The sequence below is a fragment of the Bactrocera oleae genome, chromosome 2, assembly GCF_042242935.1.
Source record: "Bactrocera oleae isolate idBacOlea1 chromosome 2, idBacOlea1, whole genome shotgun sequence".
In the NCBI taxonomy this organism is placed as follows: domain Eukaryota; kingdom Metazoa; phylum Arthropoda; class Insecta; order Diptera; family Tephritidae; genus Bactrocera; species Bactrocera oleae.
Window position 1 is genome coordinate 32,163,065 of NC_091536.1, and position 17,253 is coordinate 32,180,317.

General features: G+C 37.4%; 1 protein-coding gene across 2 annotated transcripts in view; it reads right to left on the reverse strand.

The window, feature by feature from the left end:
* Nucleotides 1-16,642, reverse strand: part of LOC138855683 (gustatory and odorant receptor 22-like) — a 1,003,612-nt gene extending 986,970 nt beyond the window's left edge. For both annotated transcript variants that reach the window (XM_070112940.1, XM_070112939.1), the window contains exon 1: nucleotides 16,441-16,642. The gene's annotated coding sequence lies outside the window, so the exon portion shown is untranslated. The remainder of the gene's footprint in view (nucleotides 1-16,440) is intronic.
* Nucleotides 16,643-17,253: the final 611 nt, after the last annotated feature.

Sequence of the window (17,253 nt, forward strand, 5' to 3'; positions counted from 1 at the left end):
CTTACTGCCATGTGATAAGGCGCATAGAGTTTCTTTAGCTCGCTGCCGGCGTGATATCCGTATATTGATAGTCCATATTCGATAATTGAGAAAAGCAAAGATCTCACGATATTGATAAGTATTGTAGGATGAACAAAAGAATGTCGTAGTGTCGAGGGGTCATATGGTGATGGAGTAATGTTATATCCATATTTATCTGTAGTGTATAAAACGGCTTTGATTTTAAAAACATATCTTGTATCCGTTTTAATATGCATGTAGGTGCTTTAAGGTAAGTAACTTTATTTTGCGGGTTTCTTTTATAATAATAATATTATTATTATTATTTGTATTCTTTGTTTAAAATTTCTTTACCATCGGTTTATTAAGGTTAGCAACTCCACGCTTGGCTTAGATATGACCAGAATGGGTGCTCCTTTGAAACCTTTGAGGGATTTTGCGAGAGTGAGATTTGTGATTTTCGCTCACTCTTTTGAAGAGGGATTTGAAGCTTCTTATAGCTGATTCCCATTAACTACCCATAGGAGCGCTTAGATAAATGCGACGTTTGCTTTTTGCAAATCTAGGAGCATCGCTGTATCACCTTGGGAGTATGGTGATCCTTTAATTTTATTTTTGTGTTGTTCTATAAATTTGAGAATTTATTATGCTACTCTGGTGGACTCGGGAGAACGATAAAATCGTTCAAGGATGTTAGTATCATCCAATATTGTGTACTGCGTCGATTTTTCTAGGACAATTATGTCGCGCATGGACGAGTGTACGTGCGATGGAATATATATGTGTTTAATGCACACGGTGGTCTTTCTAGCCAGGCTATTCGGAATTGGAGCAGCGAGATAGTTTATATTTTACCAGGTTGAAATGCTACATACGTGGATACTAATTTGACAATACCACATAGCTTACGATTTTTGTATCATTATTGGATTTTATTAGAGTTTTGAACTACTCTTTCGCCCATTCCAGTAATTTCAAAGTTGGCTTGTTTTATTGGTAGTTGTAGCCTATTTTGTGCCCTAGACGCTATAAATTATCGTTGTGATCCTTGGTCTGTTAAAGCCCTAAGTTTAAACAGTTCAGTGTTCGATGGAGACAACTTCTGTAGGTAGTAGTACTCTACTTTGATTTTCGCTGTGTAGCGTTTGGGTTTTTAATGCCTTTGAGCAATATGGTGCTTCTTAGCAATTTTCGGGTTTTCGCACTTCGGGGTTTTCGCACTTCGAGATTTTCTGTTGCAACTAAACCCGTGGCTCTCTTCATATTTGCGCTATTTGGGGGTGACCTGGAATATGTGCTGTAATGCAGCATTGAATGATGTCGGTTACGACAATAAACTCAATTAAATTTGCTTTCGCACTCTTTAAGTGTATTCGCAGGTAGTTTGTACAAAGTCTTTTTGTTTTTATAAAATTATTTCGGTCGATAATATAAAATTTTTTGAATTTCTCGCAAGATTTGAGCTTATGCCTTCCTGCACACAGTTCGATTGCTTTTTAAAAAAATTTCTATTTAAATTGTTGTTGCTACTGCTTTGGGGTCTATTAAGCTTCTATTGAGGTCGTTTTGAACGTTTTTAGTTCTACCTAGTTTTTTGTCTACCCTTTCGGTGATGTCATCTTTCATTTGTTGCTACGTGGGGCATTTTCTTCGTGGTGAGAGCGATTGCTCCCATAAAAATAATGATTTTTCTGGTAATGCTTCGGTGCATATGTTTACCAGTATAGGGTCCCCGCTATCTATGGGGATATTCTGTGTCGATAGAACCGACAAACAATTAGAAACAGTGGATTGTAGCATAACAAATTCTTCACTTGTTTCCTTTTGAATCTTGGGCAAGTTCATTAGTATCGTTACTTGCTTATCGACCAATATTCTTTCATTTTCATACCAAGATTTAAGAGTTTACCAAGCCAAATTGAAATTATTGTCATTTAGTGCGAACTGTTTTACTATTACGCCTGCTTGACCTGTTGTTTTGTATTGGAGGTGATACAATTTTTGTGCATTTGTTAATTTTGGGTGGTTTATGTAAACGGCTGTAAACATATCCCGGAAGGACGGACATTGTTCATAACCACCATGAAAAATTTTTATGTCACTTGCAGGTACCTTGAGATGAATGCCTGAATTTGACTCTTGACATTGAATTTGTGGCAGCTCTATTCTCGGTTGTGGAGTAGGTGCAATTGCTTTAATTAATTTTAATTGACAGTTTTCGTACTTGGCGTAAGCCGAGGATTTAAAATTTTCAGGTAGATCTGAGTCGTCAGATTCTACTACAAGTATTGCGTCATATGCAGCTTGGAGACATGCCCACAAATTATCAAAATTTTCTAATACCGATTCAGAATTGTCCTGAATCGGCGAAGATGAAAATCGAGTGCAGTATCGTATTAGACTGTCACTCTCAGAGATAAATTTGGTGTATGAAATATCTTTCACCCGTTTTTGTTTTGTAGCACCTTGCTTTGAGCGTGTAGCTTCTGCTGGTGTACATGGACTCTTTTCTTCAGAAATCATTTTAGGTACTTTTAGAGACTGTATTGTTTTGGATTCTTTTGAATCTGAGCTCATTTAGAAAATAGTGAAATAAATTTAAAGTTCCTCAATGTCGACCGACAGAATTCAAGCTATATGCTCGTATATAAAAAACACATTTAAGTAAATAGAGGTTTTTTTTGACAAAATTAATTTTAACGTCGGTATATGTGTATAACCGCAGACTCTTTTAGTTAATAAGAGTTTTTAGTTCGAATTAAATTGCTTAAATACGCGGATTTAGTTTTTTATAATTACTGGTCGTATTTATTTTTTAATTTATTAACAATCGAACTTGTATTTATTTATCGTTTTTATGTCCTTATGTAGGGGTATGTAGGCACACCCTAATGCGTGGACTTGTAGATATGTATTTATGTACTTGAGCAATTGAGAGCTCGTTAGAGAGATCAATGCACTTTGTACCTACTGGTAGGTATACACGAATTATTGTGCAGAAATGTTTGTGCGCACTCCTGCTTGTGTTTGTTTGCCAAAGAACAAGGGGTATTGCGGAATATTTGCCAAAATGGGCTTTGAAGAAATTTTTATTTGAATACTCTTCATATTGTTGTTTTTAGCTTTCTTTTATTTTTTTTTTTGTATTATGAAATTATTTGTATTGTATTATATTATTTGTTGTTATGATTTAACCGCACCGTTTAATTAGTTTTAAAATAACCGATTTTTAAATGATTAAATTAAATAAAAATATGTATTTGTACCCACTGTATATGGGGTATGTGAGCATAGGCAGATCGTATGCCGTATGTACAAGTGTGTATATGTATGACTCTGCACGCGTGATATTTTTCGGCGTGAGAGAAAAGTGTGGATAAAAATAAAAACTATAATACGCAGGTATTAATAATAAAAAATATAAGTGAATGTTTAGTTATCAGATTTATCGGTAAATGCAAATTGCATATTGTTTGCCGATTGAATGTATATATATGTATGTTTGTATTTTTGTCTTTTTACTGTAGATTCTAGCTGTAATTGTTATTGGGTACTGCCGGAATTTCTTTGCAAGTAAATACTTGAATTTTTATTTTTTATTTTGTGGTTGTTGTGTATATATATTAAATATATACAAATATAAGCGCAAGTTAATACATATATATGTAAATATAAGTATATATTATATGTATATAAGTATATTTACCCGATTATTTTTTTTTCATTTTTATATATCTGTTTTTTTGGAATTTTCCGTTAACGTTAGGGAAAATAGAAGTATATAATACTCAAATTTTAAGTTCCGCTTTTTTTATATATTTTCCGTTAACGTTTCCCGTACCCTTGTTTTCAACCTGTTAAAACGGATTTTCCTAGTTTTAACAGTATACAGGATTTACAAACATACATATATAATTAATAAAAAAATGAAAACGATACACTTACTTTATCTCGCCTCAAGGGGGTTTTGGGGAGAATGTATGTGTAGTTTTATTTTTGAGGGTTTTTTTGTTTTCCCTTCTTTCCAACTTCCTTAACGCGAGCTGTTCTGATGCCTGTTGTGCATCTCTCTTCCTGTGTTTTGGCTGCTATATATATTTTGTTTTTAGTTTCGCGCCGCGTTTAGATTTTTTTGTTTCGCGCCCGTTTGTTTTTGTGTTGAAGTATTTTTTTGATTTTATGTGTTTGTTTTTTGGCACATTTAATATGTTTTGACACTTTCCCACTTTTTTGTTACATACCCTCAACTTCACTCCCATGTGTATATATGTATATAAATATGTACATATATTTTCCTTATGTACACATATATCATATATATATGTATATATTTCTTTATATTATTACACTGCACTTTTTTTTCCAATAACTGTCAGTGCACCGTTTTGGTTTTTTTTTGTTTGTTCACTTTGTCATTGCACCTGTTTTTTTTTTGTTTGGTTTTTTTTTTCAATAAATGCACCGGTTCTTTTTTTTCAGTGTTTGTTCATTTTTTTCACATTCTTTTTTGTTCACGTTATTTTAATTAGTGCTGTCCACTAAGGCTCGAAGGACCATGAATAATTGGTGCCTACTTTAATGGGAAGCATACAGCACTTATTTAAGTTTTTGTGAGTCACTTACACTCGCGGTTAATGTGTCAAAAGAAAAGCAGATTTCTGATCTTCAGATCTGAAATAAGTGGTAATTTATATACTTATTGTTACAAAAGATTCTAACTTTAGCACTTATTTAAATAATGATAAATATAACCGTGTAGAACTGACTGGATCGCTGACGAAGCGAATTATAGCACACTTGATCGCTTTCGTATCGATGCGTTAAAAAACGAAACGAATGTGTTTAAGCGAATGCAGGTAGCGCGCTGGATCGCGTTCGTAATGAATGTGTTGTTTACGCGGCGCAGTGTCCTAACGAATGTTGATCCTCTGATGTGGGGACCATCCTTTTTGTTGCTTGGCGGTGTGGGGTGTCGTCGTGTGATGACATCTTGCTGAGTGTGGTGGTGTTCTCAGGTTTGTATTAGTAGGGTGCGCCAGTTTTTGCCGAGTAGAGTGGTGCGTTTAGTTACTGAGGCTTTGCTCATTTAAACACAATGTTTTTTGAACTTAAACTTAGAGTCGAAAATTAATCCTAAAATTTTAATTTCATTTACAGTAGGTATTTTTATGTTCTTAAAAGAGAAAGTAAATTAATCACATTTTCTTTTACGACACATATGTAAGATATTATGTTTATCTAAGGATAACTTAGCTCCGGATGTGAGCGACCAGTTAGATATATTATTAAGTATTTCCGTAATAGTTAAATTGACGTTATTCAGATCGAGTTGTTTTGAAAATATCAAAATGTCGTCTGCATGCATACAGTAGTAGGCTGGGAAATTGGATAGTATCTCGCTGATTTCATTAAATGCAATTATAAATATGACCACGGACAAAGGGGAACCTTGAGGCACTCCATTTTCTAAAGGCAAACAGTGAGAAAAATTATTGTGAACTTTAACCCGAAATCTTCGATTTATTAAAAAAATTTTAAGTAGGTTGCAAAAGTGTTGCTAAATTTAAAGGTTAAAGCTAATTGTTATAGAACCGATGAAAACAGATACGATCATACGCTTTTTCAAAGTCTAAGACAGGTAACGTGCCCCTTGTTCAAAATAATTGTGGAGGAATGGTGCTCGAAGTGTAAAAGGGCGTCTAATGTACCTTGATTCTTTCTGAATGCGACTTGGTTGTGACTGAATAGTCTACTTTTCTCTGCGTACCACATTAAACGTTTGGAGATCATTTTCTTCAAAACCTTTCCTAAATAAGAAAGCAGCGAAATAGACCTATAGCTTGTAAGTTCTGATGAAGATTTTCCAGGTTTTGGTATTGGAACGATTTCAGCAGTCATGTGGGATGTGTCTTAACATGCCATTGGTAATCCTGTCGACACCAGGTGTTTTACCTCTGGAGTTTGATAGTGCGTCGTCAAACTCATCAGTGGAAATATTAGATTCTAAATTTAGCGCTGTAATGCTAAGATTTCCGCTAGGTAAAAGTTTATAGCCTAACGATTTTTGTTTTTCAGCTACGAACTGTTTTGTGAAAGTAGAGTCACTTGAAAAGAAGCTCCAGAACGTGGCGAACTCGTTCGCTATGATATTTGGGTCGTTAGCTAATCCAGATTGGGTGTTTAGGTAAGTGATTGTAATAGGTTTTTTCACGCCAGACAGGCGTCTTATATCACGCCAAATAGGTTGAGGAGAGGTTTTGGAGTTAATATTTTCAGTAAATTCTTCCAGACATATTTTCTTAGCCTTTTTGGTTTGTCGTTTAAAGATAGCATTGCCGCGTTTATATGTTAAGAGATCAAGAAGGTTGCGTGTTTTCTTATATTTATACCAGCTTTTGCGTTTTTGATGGCCATGGTTTATAACGGGGTTGATATGTATTCTTGGTTTGAGGAATGGTGTGGTGTGCTGACGAACATATTCATTTCTTACAAGTGCGGCCTCTTGATGAATATTATTCGAAACAATGAATTTACTACATATTGATGAGCAGAGATCTTTGTATTTCTCCCAATTGGCTTTATTTGTTAGAAATGTGTCTGGGTGAAATCCGATTTCTATCATCAATGGAAAATGGTCACTACCATGATGGTCCCTAAGGACCTTCCAAGAACATAATGGAAAGATATTGGAGGAACATGTCGTGATATCTACATGAGTAAACGATTGTTTGGTGGAGAAGTGTGTAAGACTACCATCGTTTAAAACTACTAGGTTGCTGCTTAATAAGACGTCTTCAATCTTTGTACCTCTGTTGTTTGATAGAGGAGAACCCCAGATCGGGCTCTATGAGTTGAAATCGCCCATCCAAAGTATAAGTTAACACGGGTAATCAATCATCCGGCCAAAATATCACTTCAACGTAATCAAATATCGCTTCAACGTAATCTGCTGACGGCGCGTCTACAGTTTTGCACATAACACCAAAGAAAAGTTCAGTACTGCAATAATAACGCTTCCGGGGATATTGCTGATCGAACACTTATAGTCTTGCGCGTGACAACAATAAACCAAATACGAGACAATAAGCGGAATTGGTTTACGCGGCAAATAACGTGCAGCAACTTAAGTTAGCAAGCAGTGTAGGTATTTAGACGCTAGCGTCGCCTTTGTGTAAATCAGTTGTAATAACTCTCCGCTGAGACCGGCTGCCCTTGTAAAGGGAAATAAAAAATTCAAAACGAAATTAACAGATCGTTTTACTGGCGCCCAACGTGGGGCCAAACAATAAAACTCCTTGTAAAGGACACTCGCGTTTGGGCGTGGGTTCGGACCCACCTCCTAAAAAGAAAAGGACTCTCAACTAAAGTGAAAATATTTAGAACATAAGATCGACACCCCTCGACGAGTCAAGATCACTTGAGTGTTTGTTACGTTTAAAAAAAAATTGAGAAAATTTTAAAACGGTTCAAAATCACGCTAAAAGTGTCAAAGGTTTTTAAAAAAAAATCCTTGTGTTCGACATAAACTGATAAACGTTTTTGGAAAGAAAAACAATTAAATAAAAACTTTAAATATCGAATAATATTTATAAACAAAAAACTATCATTGGAAGAACTTTTAATGGATTTTAAGTGTCAGTGACCTGTGACTTCTTAAATAAATCACACACACACACACACTCGCATCCAGCGATAAAACGACGACGTTCGCAAGCACAAACAGAAATAATAAAAAACTTACAAACTCTATTAAAAACCATATCTACAGAATCTACAAAGCTAGATAGATAGCTAGCTAGAACGTGTGTACGACGAAGGCATAGAACCGAACTGGCAGGACAACCAACTTTAACAACCATCAATCAACCACCAAAAAACCAACTTTAACCAACACAGAAACATACTAACATATGAACATGGGAATATTTATGTAAGTAGAAAGGTCAGCAGCTAATATTTCTCAATAAAAGTGTGAATAAATTTGATTTCCATTCGAAATTTTAAAAAAAGCAAAGATAGTATTTTTTTATTTTGAATCAAAGACTATGGATTCCCAGACTCTCCAAACCCTTCTAAATACCGCAATCCGTGCGGCAACCGAACATTCTAGACAAGAATTTCAGACCCACATAGACGAGCTTACAAATAGGTTAGCTAGAATTGAGACCCCGACTCAGGTAATTCAATATGAACCAGTTACAATTAATCCAAATGTATTGTGTGACGAATCCCTAGACCTAGTAAAGACCATGCCGGATTTCAGGGGTGATCCTACTCGTTATGTCTCCTGGAGACAAGCGGCGCACACGGCGTATAAAGTATTCGATGGATACCAGGGTAGTTCTAAGCACTACCAGGCAGTAGGCATCATAAGAAACAAAGTAGTAGGGGCAGCAGACAGTGTACTTTCGTCCTTCAACACAGTCTTGAATTTTAAAGCAATTATTGCAAGGCTAGATTTCGCATACGCCGATAAAAGACCAATCCATCTAATAGAGCAGGAGCTGTCCACCTTAAGGCAGGGTAAACTATCAGTCATAGCGTTCTACGATGAAGTTGAAAGGAAACTGACCCTTATAATAAACAAAACGATCATGACTCACGGTGGAAACACCACCCTAATAGAGTCACTCAATAATAAATACCGCGAGGACGCTCTCCGCATTTTTATTTCGGGACTCAATCGTCCTTTATGTGACATACTGTTTTCCTCCAGGCCTAATGACCTTCCCTCCGCTTTAGTTTTAGCACAGGAGCTTGAATCAAATCAAGCTAGGTCCATGTTTGCCCAGACTTTTAACAGGCAGACAATTCAGAGTCCAAGCCAATTTCCGTATTTACCACAGTACCGAACGATTCGGCCTGACCAGCAACGATGGCCTCAGGGACAAAGGGTCGTACCAATGGATGTAGACCCATCGCTCTCAAGGTTCAGACAAAATAGACCCCAGCCAATAAAGGGTAATAGTGGGAGGTTCCATCAAGGAGCCTATCCAAGGGCTCCTCATCCAAATATTGGCAACTCGAGTGGCTTACCCAACCGAAATACCATCCAGACCTTCGGAAAGCAAGAGCCAGCTTCTCTAGGCAGGGAAAGGCCAGAGAAAAGACCACACGGGAGTGGCCAGCAGGCATTACACAAGGTACAAAGGATAAACAACCTTACCCAGGAACAGGACGACTCTGAGGAAGAATACTGGAATAACGCTAGTTATGATAATTACTATCATAGCGAGGGTTATGCAGAATGTAATCAAGTTGTATACCAAGACGAAATAAATGATGATGTGAATTTTTTAGGACAAAATCCCTCTTGCCCTATATCGAGCGGACAATCGGAGGAAGAGGTATAAAATTCCTTATTGACACTGGTGCTGCGAAGAGCTACATAAAACAGCTCGACGACCTAAAGGGAATCAAGCCAGCAAACCACGCCTTTACAGTCAAATCTATCCACGGCACCACTGAAATTGACAAATGTTGTACAATCAACATTTTTAATAAAAATACTAAATTCTTTATCTTACCCAGCTTAGACACCTTCGACGGTATCATAGGTTTTGACCTATTAACCGGAGTGAACGGTAAAATAGATTGTAAAAACGGACTTCTTAGTTATGATGGGGGACAGGAAAAGCTTTTTTATCACTATTGCCCGGATGTTAATAAATTAATTGAAACAAACGTGAGCAAGTTGGACATTCCCGCTCTGTTGCAGCGACACGCTAAAGTTTTCGCGGACTCCAACGAAGCTCTACCTTATAATACCAATATTATAGGAACAATCAGGACCACCGATGACTCAAGGAGCTACCCATACCCCATAGCTTCAGCCGAGTTTGTCAATAAGGAGATTTCGAATCTCCTGCGTGACGGTATAATAAGACCATCCCGTTCTCCTTATAATAATCCAATATGGGTTGTAAGTAAAAAGGGCATTGACGAAGACGGTAATAGGAAATCCAGACTCGTAATAGACTTTAGGAAACTGAACAACAAAACAGTTAGTGACAAGTATCCGATTCCGGACACTTCCGTAATTTTGGCTAACATTGGAAATGCCAGGTTTTTTTCAACAATAGACCTCAAGTCCGGCTTCCACCAAATTAAGCTAGCTGAAAAGGATCGAGAAAAAACGGCATTCTCGGTTAATAATGGCAAATACGAGTTCTGCTCCCATTTGGCCTAAAAAATGCGCCCAGCATTTTTCAGAGGGCCATTGATGACGTATTAAGAGAAGAAATCGATAAAATATGTCACGTCTATGTAGATGATGTCATAATTTTTTCGGAAAATGCCGAGCAACATCTAAAGGACATAGACCAGGTACTACACAAACTTTACGCTGCTAATATGCGAGTATCCGCCGACAAGTCAAAATTTTTTCAAGAAAGTGTCGAATTTTTGGGCTTTACAGTGTCTAAAGAGGGTATTAGGACATGCCCCGATAAAGTCAGGGATATTTTGGACTTCGCTGTTCCCAAATCCTTGAGAGCCTTACGATCATTTTTGGGGTTAGCTAGCTATTACAGACGATTCGTAAAAGACTATGCTGCGATTACGAAACCCCTAACGAAATACCTACGTGGAGAAAATGGTAACATCAGTGCTAACCAATCTCGGAAAATAGAAATAACTCTAGACGAGGAAGCACTTAACGCGTTTGGTAAAGTTAAGAAAATTCTTGCATCAGAAGACGTATTGCTCCTTTACCCTGACTACAAACAACCTTTTGACTTGACAACGGACGCCTCTTCACATGCCATAGGCGCCGTTTTGTCACAAAATGGCAGACCTATCACCATGATCTCGAGAACTCTGTCTCCGACAGAAGAAATCTACGCGACCAACGAAAGAGAGCTCTTGGCGATCGTATGGGCCCTACAAAAACTGCGTAACTATTTGTACGGCGTCAAACACTTAAACATTTATACAGATCACCAGCCACTCACCTTCGCTTTATCTGATAAAAACCCAAATGCAAAGATGAAAAGATGGCGCGCTTTTGTCGAGGAGTACGCACCAAAGTTTCACTACAAACCAGGTAAAGAAAACTTTGTGGCTGATGCAACACATAAATGCATTGAATCACGAGGTAGACACAGAAAGTATGGCCACCAATAGCGAGTTATCACTTACTCAAGCAATACTTACAGTAAAAAAACCCATTAATTGTTTTAAAACTCAGATTATTCTGGAAGAGGGTGCCAAATTGCCGGTTAACACGTCAATCCTATTTAGGACACAAGTGAGGCATCAAATATCTTTTAATAACCTACAGGATTTACTGAAATCCATGAAACAGTGTGTTAATCCGAACGTCGTTAACGGGTTGCTATGCGAACTCCCTACTTTGGCACTAATCAAAGACGACCTTGCCACATCTTTTCTAGGGGTAAAGTTCCGCCACACTACAAAACAGGTTATCGATGTTTTTAATAAAGAAGACCAATGAGAAATCCTCCAAATCGAGCATAATCGTGCACATAGATCTTGTCGCGAAAATAAACAGCAGATCCCAGAAAATTACTACTTTCCTGACTTAAGAAAAGTGCTAAAGGAAATAGTTTCAAACTGCCAAATATGTCATGAAACAAAATACCAACGACATCCCCCCAACCCAGAAATAGGATCAACTCCCATACCTTCGTACCCAGGAGAAATCCTTCACGTGGACATTTATTCAACAGACAAACAAGATAAATTCTCTAAATTTGCAATAGTTTTTCCAATAAAATCTAGAGCCATAGTAGATATTAAGGAATCAATCTATGAACTCCTCAACTTTTACAAAAACACTAAAGTTCTGGTTTGTGATAACGAGAGGTCACTGAATTCTGAAACTATTAAAGCGATCCTAAAAAACCACTTCGGTGTCACGATCTACACCACACCACCGGCTCACAGTACGACTAACGGCCAGGTGGAAAGGTTTCACAGTACACTTACGGAAATTGCACGCTGCCAGAGGCTCGAGACTTGCATTTCCGACACGGCCGAATTAATTCTGCTAGCAACGGCTAAGTACAACCGCACAATTCATTCCGTGACAAACAGAAAACCTATAGACATCATTCACGCAATTCCGGACGAACTAGTTAATGAAATAAAGAACAGACTTATATGTACCCAACAAATTGACTTAAAAAGGCACAACATAAAAAGACAAACAAGACAATATAAACCAGGGGAAAGGGTTTTTGTAAAGACCAATAAGAGAATAGGAAATAAATTCACTAAACTTTACACCGAAAAAATAGTCCAGAGCGATTTGGGCACCTATGTTTTAATCGATGGACGTAAAGTTCACAAAATCAATTTAAAACACTGAAATGTCTCCTTCTTCCTTAGGGTAACTCTGCTCTTGATAATGAACCTTTGGGCTAACGCAGGGATATTTAACTATACCAGCTCTCATTACATCCCGATAGTAACAGGAAAAGTAATCGTCCACGAGCATTATGGGTTTTTACTCCACAAGACAAACTTGTCAGAATTCGAGGCGATAGCCGAAGAGACGGACACGATATTAGAACAATTCCCACTTTCCCATGCCAGGCAACTTCTCCGAAACGACGCTGACGAAATATTAAAACTACTCGACGCGGTCAAGATACATCACCGACATGCGCGAGGTATTAATATCTTAGGGACTGCATTAAAATACATAACCGGCACTCCGGACTTTGACGACTTTCAGACAATTGAGACCAGAGCCGAAGTCCTAATAGAAGCAAATGAACAACAGTCAATGATTAATCTAGCTACCCAGAGGCAAATTAACGAGCTGACGGTGACGGTTAATAAACTTTTAACACAGGCAAAACGGACGCAGATCGACACGGGAAATCTCTTTTCTTAGCTTTAGCAAAAGTAAATATTATTAACCCCATTCTGCTTAATGGCTTGGAAATAAGTAATATATTAGCTGCTGAGCTCTCTACAAATACTAGTATAACTGACATACTTTCTGTTTCTAAATTTAAGATATTTCAAAATACACAGTTTATTTATTTCATTATTAAATACCCAAAAATAGCTAGAATTTGTAATAATGTAAAGTTGCTGCCCGTGATCCAGGAAGGAAAGATTATTTCCTTGGAAACGAATCTTATGGCTGAATGCAGCGGAGAATACATCCCACTTTATAATTGCAAAGAAACCATAATAGCAAACTTCTGCCAGCCCTTGAAAGAAAGTCCCTGTGTACGAGAACTACTGAACCAGCGCTACGCAAATTGCAAATCCAAATCCACCGATCACGTGCCCGCCATTGAGGAGATCGATCACGGCGTAATTCTAATTAATGACCAGCCCACTATAATACAAACCGAAAATTTGACAAGATTAGCTAGAGGAACATTTTTGATAAGATTCAAATGTGATATTATGATAAACTCCACTGTTTATAGCAACTGGAATGAGGTAATGCGTTCACATCCCGAGGCGGTACCCGCGCAGCACGTTAACTTCACCGAACATATTGAGCTATTATCACTTCCACACCTACAAAAAATTAATTTAAAAAATCTCAAGCACATAGCTCACCTACGGAATCTTATTGAGACCCGCTCCATACAATCAGGAAGCGCCTTGCTCCTAATCGTATTAGCCATAGCTATGGGCATAGCAATACTTCTGAGGAGACGACAAAAAAATATGGTAGTACTGAAGAATGTCATAAAAGAAACCGAGGACGCTTTCACTTCAAGAGGGGGAGTAGTTAACACGGGTAATCGGCCAAAATATCACTTCAACGTAATCAAATATCGCTTCAACGTAATCTGCTGACGGCGCGTCTACAGTTTTGCACATAACACCAAAGAAAAGTTCAGTACTGCAATAATAACGCTTCCGGCCATATTGCTGATCGAACACTTATAGTCTTGCGCGTGACAACATTAAACCAAATACAAGCTAATAAGCGGATTTGGTTCACGCGGCAAATAACGTGCAGCAACTAAAGTTAGCAAGCAGTGTAGGTATTTAGACGCTAGCGTCGCCTTTGTGTAAATCAGTTGTAATAACTCTCCGCTGAGACCGGCTGCCCTTGTAAAGGGAAATAAAAAATTCAAAACAAAATTAACAGATCGTTTTACTTATAGGCTTTCGCGTTTTATTTAATATATTTAAGATATCTAAGCAAGAGAAACTTTATTTGGGAGGGATGTAGGTATTGATTACTGTTAGTTTTGGATTAAATAATATCTCAATCGCCATAGTAAGTAAGCTGTTATTGGTAAAATAACAGGTATATGAGGTATGTCTTCTTTTACCAAAATTGCAACACCTTGTTTGCTGTATTGATATTGAGGGTTATTCAGTAAAAAAAACCATTATAGCTAGATGGAGGTTTAGGATCGAAATTATGGCGTATATGTGTTTCTTGTAAACATAACACTGAAGGTTTCAGGTCTTTTATTAGTAGCTACAATTTGTGAAAATTATTGAAATATCCGTGGATATTCCATTGCAAAATTGAAATCATTAAGAAGTTAAAAGAATTGTAGGAGTATTATGTTATTATATGTGTGTATATATGATTAGTATTGTGGGACTAGATTTTCTATTGATAATGAAGTTTTGTTGTTGGAGTGGGAAGAAGGACTGGTGAAAGAAGAATTGTGTGAATCGTTTGGGTTAGAATTTACTTGTAGTGCTTTTTCGATGCTGATATGTTGCAGGTTGTCATTGTAGGCAAATCTATAAGAAGTATTATTGTTTTCGGTTGGATTGTTGTTTTGGGAAGGAATTTCATTGTTTTCTTGCGCAGGTAGAAGGTATTTGTAATTTATCGATTATTCGTTGTGATAAAAATTCGTATAGTTCGTTATCAATTTTTGGGATTTGTGGTAAGGAGGTGATGTTCGATACTAGATTTTGTTGTTGATCAGAAGTATACTCCAAACTGGGGTTTCCGCTTACGTTTTTTGTTGTTTGCTTTGGAATATATTTTTAGGTGTTATATATGTTGGGCTTTTGATAATAGATGAAATAGAAGGACCACCAACAATAGATGGGCATTGATTTTTATTTATGTTTATCGCTTCTCTCATTGTACATTTGTTTTTTACTTGCAATTTTAATATCTCTTTAGATTGCAAAAATTTTGGGACAAGATTTATCAAAAGATGGGTGCTCTCCTGCGCAGTTTGTACACATTGTACGTGTGCATATGTCAGGGTTATGGGGTGGTAGATTGCAGCGATCGCACATTTTTGGGTTGTTGCAGCGTTTTGCGGTGTGATTTAATTTCCCGCTGTTTTTGAACCGCATAGGGTTTGGAAAAATGGTCTAACCTTAACGGAATGCCATGTGACATCTATGTGGTTAGAAAGTTGGTACTTATCAAAAGTAAAATGACGGACTCCGGTATGTTTTGGTTTTCCTTCTATGTTTTTGGATAATTTGTACAATTCAACAACTCATTGATTAGATAAGTTATTAATGATTTCCTCTTCTCTTAGGTCGATTAGGTATGGAGCATATATTGTGCCTTTAATATAATTCAGTTTTTCATTTGTCTTTTAGTAATAGGCAAAGACTTCCGTCGCGTAGTTCTGTGCTTTTCATGATTTCTTTTCATTTAGGATTTTTCACTTCTATTTCTGGGAGATTAGGAAAAGGCTCTAATTGTTTTTTTTATTTTTTTCCGCTTTGGTTGGGGGTTAGACGCCAACAAGTCAAATCTGTTATCCCCAAGATTGGGGGGCCCGGGGGCCATTGTTTCTTATGGCCCAAGTAATAAGTTTGTAATTACTTTATATATTATATATTTTTTGTTTTTTTTTGTACTAGAAAGTACAGAATAGCTCAGTTCAAAGACCGTACTTTCGCCCAGGCGGAAAAGAGGACAGCGAAAAGAAAAAAAAAATGTCTACTCGGCACGAGGGATAATCGGTGACTGCAGTTTTTGTTTACTTCATTACAAAAGCAGTACATTTAGAATTAGTTTCTGACTTATCGATAAATTCCTTTATCCAACGAAATTCGTCGGCGCCAACCGCAAGCTGCGCGAACTCAAGGAGGCGTCTCTGTTCCAGTCTACAGAAGTAATGGGATTCGCCGCCCAAGAAAGGTTCAAATTTGTCTTTATAGCACCGAGGACGCCGCACTTCTGCGGATTATGGGAGGCGGCAGTGAAGTCCGCTAAACACTTCGCAATGCGCGCAATGGGCAACGTGCTGCTCACAGCCGAAGAGCTGGGAAGACTGCTGGCCAAAGTGTCATCTTCAATTCGCCACCCTCGCACCATTGAGCCAGGACTCCAACGATGGCGAAGCGTTAACTCTAGCCCACTTACTCATAGGGTGCTCCCTCCAAGCACTACCACCAGCACAAGTGCCAACGGACCCAATTCGATGCTGCCAGAGATGGCAACTTGTTTGCTGACTCAAGCAATAGTCTTGGTGACAATGGTAAATAACCTAAGCTACGAACCTTCAGGAGCGCAAAAAATGGCTGCATCCGAAGCGGAACCTTCAGTCCAACGATGTCGTCCTCATTCACCAAGACCACATGTCACCGCAGAAGCGGTCTAGGACGATTCGTCGGAACTGTAGAAGGGCAAGACGGATCATGATCCTGTCAAGGTGGCCGGTGTTACGTCAAGCGTCTTTTCGAAACTAAAATAAAATATATGTTAAAAATAAACTTAAAAGAAATAAAGATTAACTTAATAATATTGGAATAAATTATAAATGTTTTAAGCTATATAAAATACTTACCTTTTTTATACTTATTACAAAACACATTATCTGTTACAATGATATATTACAGTGAATTAACGAAACTGTTGAAATATATTTATAGGTACTTACGCCTTTTCTAATACATACTTACCACTAGTTTAAGCCGTTAGGTTAAGGTTTAGGCTAAATTATAATATACGTAAAATAAATTATTCTATTTTTATAAAGCCATACTAGTGAACGCACGCTATTTTGCTTAACCGGATACTTTAATTTTCAATTGGAAATTTTTCTTTAAATCGCGCATCTCATTTTTTTATCTCAAAAAAGTTTGAGATTATTCAGTGCTCTTAATATATGACATTTAAGGTCTCAAAATGGTTGAAATCGGTTGACTTTATACCATATACATAGCCCAATACTTGAGGTTCTGCTCTAGGTCACTAAGATTTAATGCTTAGCCTTTAATCCACCTTAGAATATTTGGGTTAAAGAATTTTACATTCAATAACATATAGTCCTCTTACGACGTTGAAAAGCTTCTTGGGGGGCCCGGGGGTGC